The 7,105-nt window shown below is 41.5% G+C and overlaps 1 long non-coding RNA gene across 1 annotated transcript; it reads left to right on the top strand.

Annotated features, from left to right (window-relative positions):
• The first annotated feature begins 4,973 nt into the window (after positions 1 to 4,973).
• On the top strand, positions 4,974 to 5,820 carry LOC102301774. Its single transcript, XR_315386.2, has 3 exons — positions 4,974 to 5,063; positions 5,189 to 5,335; positions 5,697 to 5,820. It is a non-coding gene; the product is annotated as an uncharacterized LOC102301774 (long non-coding RNA).
• Positions 5,821 to 7,105: the final 1,285 nt, after the last annotated feature.

The following is a 7,105-nucleotide window of genomic DNA, read 5'->3' as shown; positions in this document are numbered from 1 at the left end:
CAAAGTAAACTTCTCACAGCCAATCACACAGTGGAGCCAGGTCTCTGGGGCCCCGCCTTCCGAAATAGGCACAGATAACCTATTGTTGGAGCCCAAACAGTGGACTCGCACACACTCGCGGATGACCTCACGCACAAAAACACACATTCAGAGTGAGCATTACTTGCGAAACCAGTTGTAAACATGTTTTGTGAAAAACTGGATCTGAGAGAGTGGCAGGTACTGCGAGTGTTTTCACAGCTATTTAATCCCAAAAACTGTTGCGCGCACCGAGAAACTAATGGAAACTAATGGATGGGAGTAAAAAGCAGAGGAGAGAAAGACAGTGAGGAGAGGGCACTCGGGCTGTAAGAGAGGAAAATAAATAAATAAAAATAAAAGGTATTCTTGGTAAATGTAATGTCACATTACAAGCATGCGTCTTCGCTCCTCGCGCACACAAGCACACACTTTGAGGGTACAAGGGAGCCTATTGAGAGATAAATTTGTGTTCTTTAATTCGCGCGCGTCAATGTGATGTGACGTTTGCACTGTAACATTAAAATGACAGCAGGTCTGCGTGCCCACGTGGGGGAATTTGATGACTTTGATCTGAGCTTGTGTGACTGCAATCCATGTCAGGATGAGGACAAAGGGCAGAAATAAGGGAAAATCGTTTTTTACATTTTATTTTTATTTTTCGCACTGGAATTGTACTAAATGTACGTGTAAAAATGTAAATAAACCTTTTTTAACGTTTTCTTCAGCACTTCAAACACAAAAGCGCGCACGTTGCTATTTCAGCTCCTCATATTTCCCATAATTTAGGGCATTTGTGTTCCCTGCACCACTCTGTCGTTTTTTTATGTTTTAAAGCACGATTTAAACTCTCACGCTCTGAAATAAATAAATGTGTCTGAATTCAATCTGGATTAAAACATTATAATTGTGAGCAGTTATCCCCGAAAATCCCACAGCTGAATTTTTAAGAGGATGTGAGCACTAGTTTTTATTTAACGCAAACACACACAGGGGGGACATCTGTGCTGAACGCTGACCAAATCCACCGCGACTTTACTCACAATACAATTCTGTTGGAAGTGTTAGAATTTGTTTCAAGTTGATGGCACAGCCTCCATTTTGAGTTGACTTTGATATCATTCTGCGAACAGTGAAATGTCTGGATAAGTGTTGCGTTTAGGCCAGCCATCTGTACCATCTCCAACTCCAAAGCAGCTAGATGCAGAGCGCCCTCACAATTTAGAGGGGGAGCGAGAGAGGGAGAGAGAGCGAGACGTGGCCGTGTTTTTAAATGGTTCACTGCTGGCATCTACTGGAGAAACGGGGAAGTCCCGGCGCTGACGGCACCCAGCGGACCCTCGCTCTTTTTACTCGCAGAGGCATTCATCTCGCCTTCCAAAGGGATGAGTAACTCCGCAGATGAGGCATAACCTCCAATTCCAGCATCACGCATACCACGAATAACACCCATTATGTGGTTTGGCAAGGACATGAATTACACTAAATGACAGATATATGATTAAAATACTGGCATTCTGGTGAAGCTTCAAATAAAAAAAATAAAAAAAACACTGTAGGTGAATCATACTGTATCTCAACTTCTCATCCAAACATAAAGGAGATTTGTCTGATGAAGAAGAACAACGGAAAAAAAAAAGCATCTCTTCTTATTGTTATTAACAGTCAGTTTGTATCAATAACTTAATATGGATTTAATTTACAAAGCAAAACAAAACTAACTACAAATCCTGATCATAACAAGTTCTTGTTTGGATACAGAATTTGAATGAGAGCTTGAATGTCACTTATTGCACTTTAAGCTCCTCACAGTTGGTTTTCTAACGCTTTATGTGGTTATTAAAAGTGAAAAAAGACCACTTTTAAACTGCTGATGGTTTTAGGTGTTTCACTTTATCGTGATGTTCTTGGCAGACATGATCGAATACCGTGATGCAGAGAAATATAAACATCAAAAATCACTTACTCCAGCTCATTCATGCTTTTCATCATAAAGATCCCAAATTGATGTGCGAAAATGTTTTCATTGGGAAAATAAAGAAAGCAACAAAAATCATTTGAAATATATCCACGTCTGCCGCATGTGACTTTTTGTGAGTAAAAGCATTTGTGCATTTAACACATCACGCCGCTTTTACTAAAGTTTAAAGGTTGCAAGCTGCACAGAGGCACGACGTGCCGTAAAACATTGTTTAAAATATTTAGATACCATAATTACAATCACGTAACAAAAATGTTTTCTGTCCGTGCAGCTTCAAGTGCAGTGACTGAGCCAAAGAATTTTTTTTTATTATGTGAAAATTGTCAGATTCAGTCTGTCTCATCCCTCACCTCTTCATTTGTATGTGTCTGTCTAAATATCTATATGTCTGTGTGTGAGTTAGGAAATGGTTCCCTGTGGAGGAGAGGCAAAAAATCCCCAACCAAACAAAAAAAAAAAAAACAATCAGATGAGCAGTGACGGAAAACATTTCCTGCGTGAACGAATTGCTGTCATTTTTTCCCCCTCAAGAACAATTCTCATCCAATTCTTGTAATTGTTGCCTCATAATGTGACACATTCATATCAGCGAATGCATTCAGCGGCAGTCTGTTTAGGATGCTGTGGATTGAGTTAGAGAGTTCATCATCCATTACAATAAAGAACAAAGCGATCCCCTATCTGTTTCAGACATTTCGCTCTTTATGATGCTGAGTATGGCTCTGAGGTTGTCAGAGAATTCAGACAAACAATATATGGCTTTGAGATATATCAAGAGCCCCACAATAAGATCCTGTGTTGTTGATAATTTCGAAAGGGAGGGAGGGGCGGGGGAGACTGAAGCAAACTCCAGACAAAAGGGATTGTCTTGATTATTTGTCTGTCAGAGATGGCAGGAGCATATTATGAAAAGCGATGGCTTCGAGGATAACGGTGATTGAGATTAGGGCCCTGCTGAGAAAGAGAAAGAGGGGGCGAAATAAAATAGGAGTGGAAAAAAAAGAGAGCGAGGGAAGAAGAGTGAAGAGTGGAGAATAGATGTGACTAGACTAGAAGAGAGAGCTCTGTGATAACTGCCAGCAAACAGCCTGTTTGATCCTGAGGGATGGCAGAGGGATGTAAGGCGTTTGAAGCTGACAATCCCTTTGTGATGATAACACATGTTTTTCAGTGTGTGCGTTGATCCTCCCTCTCCTATTGTAATATGGGCAGCAGACGGCAGCTGCCTGGGCATTGTAGCGCTGCCGCTAATCTGAAACAATATCTTTAGGCCCAGCGTGGTTATGAGCAGCTGTCGGCATTGTGGGAAGCGCTGCTAATCTGCTTCAGTATCTTTAGCCCCTCGTTTAGCTCTTTGATCCTCTCCCATTATGCCTCCCTTTCCATCGCAACAAGCGACTGAGCTTTGGCAAAGCTGTGCTGGAATGTTGGATAGATAGCAGGAAAACAGAGTGAGAAAGAGAGAGAAGACGAAGGGGGAAAATACACAGTGCTCCCATCAGAAACCCTCCAGCTAACAGATGTTTCTTACAGTCTTTCCACGTGTCTCTCACTGTGCATTTACACCTGTCACATACACCAGACAGACAGGAGCAGAGGAGTGAAGACAGACACGCACAGGTCCTCTGAAATAACACAGGAAGAATGCTTCTCCCTTTATAGTTGACAGACCTCTCATTTTTTTCTATTCAGAGTCTCACCCAGAGGCTGTGGTTAAGAGCAAGGTTTCCATTCCCCTGAGACGCAAGCTTAGTGGTTAACATCACTTCAGCTCACGGTTTAAGTTCCAGTCTTTGTGTGAGGCGCAATCACGACATTGAAAGAAGCTGTGTGGTTGAATCAGTGGCGCTCAGTGCACAGTCACGGGATGCCACAAGTGTGCAGGATACTTGGGGAGCACTGGCCTTGCTACACGACCAAAGGCAAGTAGAAACACGGTAGTAGTGACATGCACATATTATATCACACGCCTTACTTTTCGTTCAAAGTGTTCTGTGCTCTGATGTGACACACCAGCACTTACGCTGTTGTAAGAAACTTCTAAAGGAAGTGAAGTGCAGCATGGTCATGGCTGAATATACCACAGCTGAAATTAGACCTTAAAAAATACACATTTGGTGAAAATGTTATTGCACTGGTGGATTTGCATATTTCAGCCCATTATTAGCTTTGTTGGGGGACTGAAAACTTTTTTGAGGAACACAAACTTTATTTTTGTTTTGGAGTATATTGAAAATAATGAGAACAGAACCTCAAACTAATTTTACAACCAATGGGAAATTATATATTTAACAAATGTGGGGACCATTTAGAGGTAAATAGTCACCGAGGTAGGTTTTCAGGGAACTGCATACATTCCAAGGTTTTTCCTGTTTGCATTCACATTGCTAATACAAATTCCAAAGTGATGCATTACCAATGTTTATATGACATATGGCGTTTCTGCATTCACTAAAATTTGTATGTACATGAACAATCAAGTATACTCGCAATACACTCAAAGTTCCTCTTATCCAGAAAAAGACCCTACAACAGACTTCTGGGAATGACTGGTACTACCTCCAGCACTCACTAAAACTATGCAAAAGTTCCTATTGTTAAACCATAATTTTAGATGCCAGTGTTTTGTTTTGTGCCAGCTTTCTGTAATTTAGTGAAGTAGATTTTGGGGTAGGATTTTACGTGGTGTCCACTAATGCAGCACTAACATCCACACCTTTCCAGCTGATAATTAGAGGCCCTATAAGAAACAGCTGCCTTCACTACCACATGGAGGCATTTGGCAGTCTTTTCCCATCCGAGGTGGCTGAGAGTATTAGGCAGCTTAAGCACTGCACAGCTCCTCAGGAAAGCTGCGCATTTTAGTATTGCCCTTCAGAGAGTGGTGAGTAGGACTCTTGTGTTTGTTATACTGTGGCATATAGTAGCGTGGACCTTGACGACTGTTTCCCTCTTTTTGTTACAGGATTGTGCCATACTGCTGCTGTCTTGTTTTGTCTCGTTCTGGCCTGTTATCGTCTTACAAACATTTATAGACTGGCCTCGACTGACTTCTGGTTTTATGGTCTTTTATTCAGAATTGCTTTATACATTTTAATCATACTTTTATATAGAACTGTAACTTGGGGTGTATTTGCTTTATGTATATGTCGTTTACTAATTTAATGTTTTGTCGTTTCATTGCTTTAGTAGAGGTGCGGCCACCTGTTGAGGGGCTAGGCACGTGAGGTGGAATCCCCTCCCTGGTGCATGAGAGTGTACACACCGGGCATAGGTAGATTGCACCATTTAGATTTCAGTGTGAGTGACAGTGAGGTTTGCAGTGGAACTACACAGGTGAGTAATTGGTGGCACCCTTGGGCACTCCTCTCTGTAGGTTTGGTCTCCACCATTTTGTTTAGTTAGTTTATCGAGTTGTTGTTTTGCTAGGGTAGCACCGTGGCAGCGAGCCTTGTCGTTTTAATCATTATTTGTTAATGTGTTTTAATTAACAGTCTTGCAGACTCAGCCCTGCTACCTTAAGAACTTCTCTGATTTTACAGTTCTATGCTTTTAGTAGTTTTTCTTAATAAATTTTGATTCGTAAAACTGATCTGCCTCACCTCAGCTGTTAATAACGAGCCTGTGGGTCTTGGTAGCCAGTGTAACATCTACATTGGCTATAAAAATCTTTCCTGGGGTGTAACTCTCGCCACAGGTGGCGTTGTCAACATCCTTTACTCACCTTCCCTGGTTATCCCTCATTCGTGCCTCCACAGTAAAATGAGGGTTATGTTTTGGCTTGCACAAACAGTGTTTGGATGTAGAAAAATAAACAAAGGTAATAACCTGAAATCACACATCACAAAATCCCTGCCTGCTTACAGTTTCACGTGATATTGTGCTTCTACCTCGTCTTAAGTGTAGCTAAGTTCACCGAGCGGCACCAGTATATCCAAAACGAGAACACAAAGGTGAAAAAAGGGGCTTCCCTTGTTACAGCTGCAGGAAATGCAGGAAAGGTAGCCAGGCTAATAGGCTAATTATAACTATGAAACAAATCAGGTACGAAACAAATTACAGTCTTTAGACAGCTCTGACTGTTGTTGCAGACAGTGAGTAGTAATGAGAATGAAAGATGTGGTAGGTGTAGTGGAGGTGTGTCAGTGTGTAGCTGTTGGGGTGTGAACACGCAGGAGCGCACTGAGAGGAGGATACAAGCTGCACACAATTAACAGAAACATAAATATCTCGCCATGCTTAAGCAAGCCATTAATCAGATATAAATAGAGCGAAGGAGCCCTTTGTGATTAACGAGGTGAGACTCTCTGCTAATTACTGTTTCCCTCTCCTCTGGTAATTAGGTTGCTGCTTTGAATAGGGATGACTGAGACTGCCCTGACCCTACCCCCCGCCCCTCAATACCAATCCACTGATGTGCGATTGCTTTTGTGTCTGCTTTCTTGTCTCTTTGTTTTAGGCATCTTCAAGAAGATGGTTGAGGTGAAATGTGTACCATCTTCTTTTGATCTGCAGATATAAAAGGAAGCTGGTCATATTTCTATATTGTACTCTGGCACCTGCAATGGCTAATTGGAATTTACAGGTGTCGGCGTTGGCCACCCAATAGAGCTTAGCTTGCCTATAGGACTTAAACCATGGGGGGGTGTGTGTGTGTGTGTGTGTGTGTGTGTGTGTGTGTGTGTGTGTGTGTGTGTGTGTGTGTGGCCATTGCAGCATCTTGATTCTTTTCTTTTGTAAAGATACACTTGGGATCATTGTCCTGTTGTATGGCCCAATTTCAGCCAAGCTTTAAACGCTGGGCAGATATACTTGTTCAGAGGTTTTCTAACTATACTGTTATGAATTGTAAGATTTCATTTGCTAAATGACGTTCTTGGAAAATTGTGTCATTGAGTTAACAAACACCTGAATGTTCCAGACAAACAAACTGCCAAAACATCTGCTTTTAGAGATGGTACATTTGTTAATGATCAGTTAATCATGAGCATTTGATTAGCTACTTGCCCTCTTAAGTCTCATAGAAGCACTAAAGATGTACTTAGTTTCTCACAGGTTTACACAGGGTACAAAGAATGCTTTCTTTTAAAATATTAATACAAAAAT

Source organism: Haplochromis burtoni, unplaced genomic scaffold (genome assembly GCF_018398535.1).
Source record: "Haplochromis burtoni strain Fernald_Lab_line unplaced genomic scaffold, NCSU_Asbu1 Contig_14, whole genome shotgun sequence".
NCBI classification, from domain to species: domain Eukaryota; kingdom Metazoa; phylum Chordata; class Actinopteri; order Cichliformes; family Cichlidae; genus Haplochromis; species Haplochromis burtoni.
Note: the sequence above shows the minus strand (reverse complement) of the source record. Positions and strands in the feature narration are given on the sequence as shown.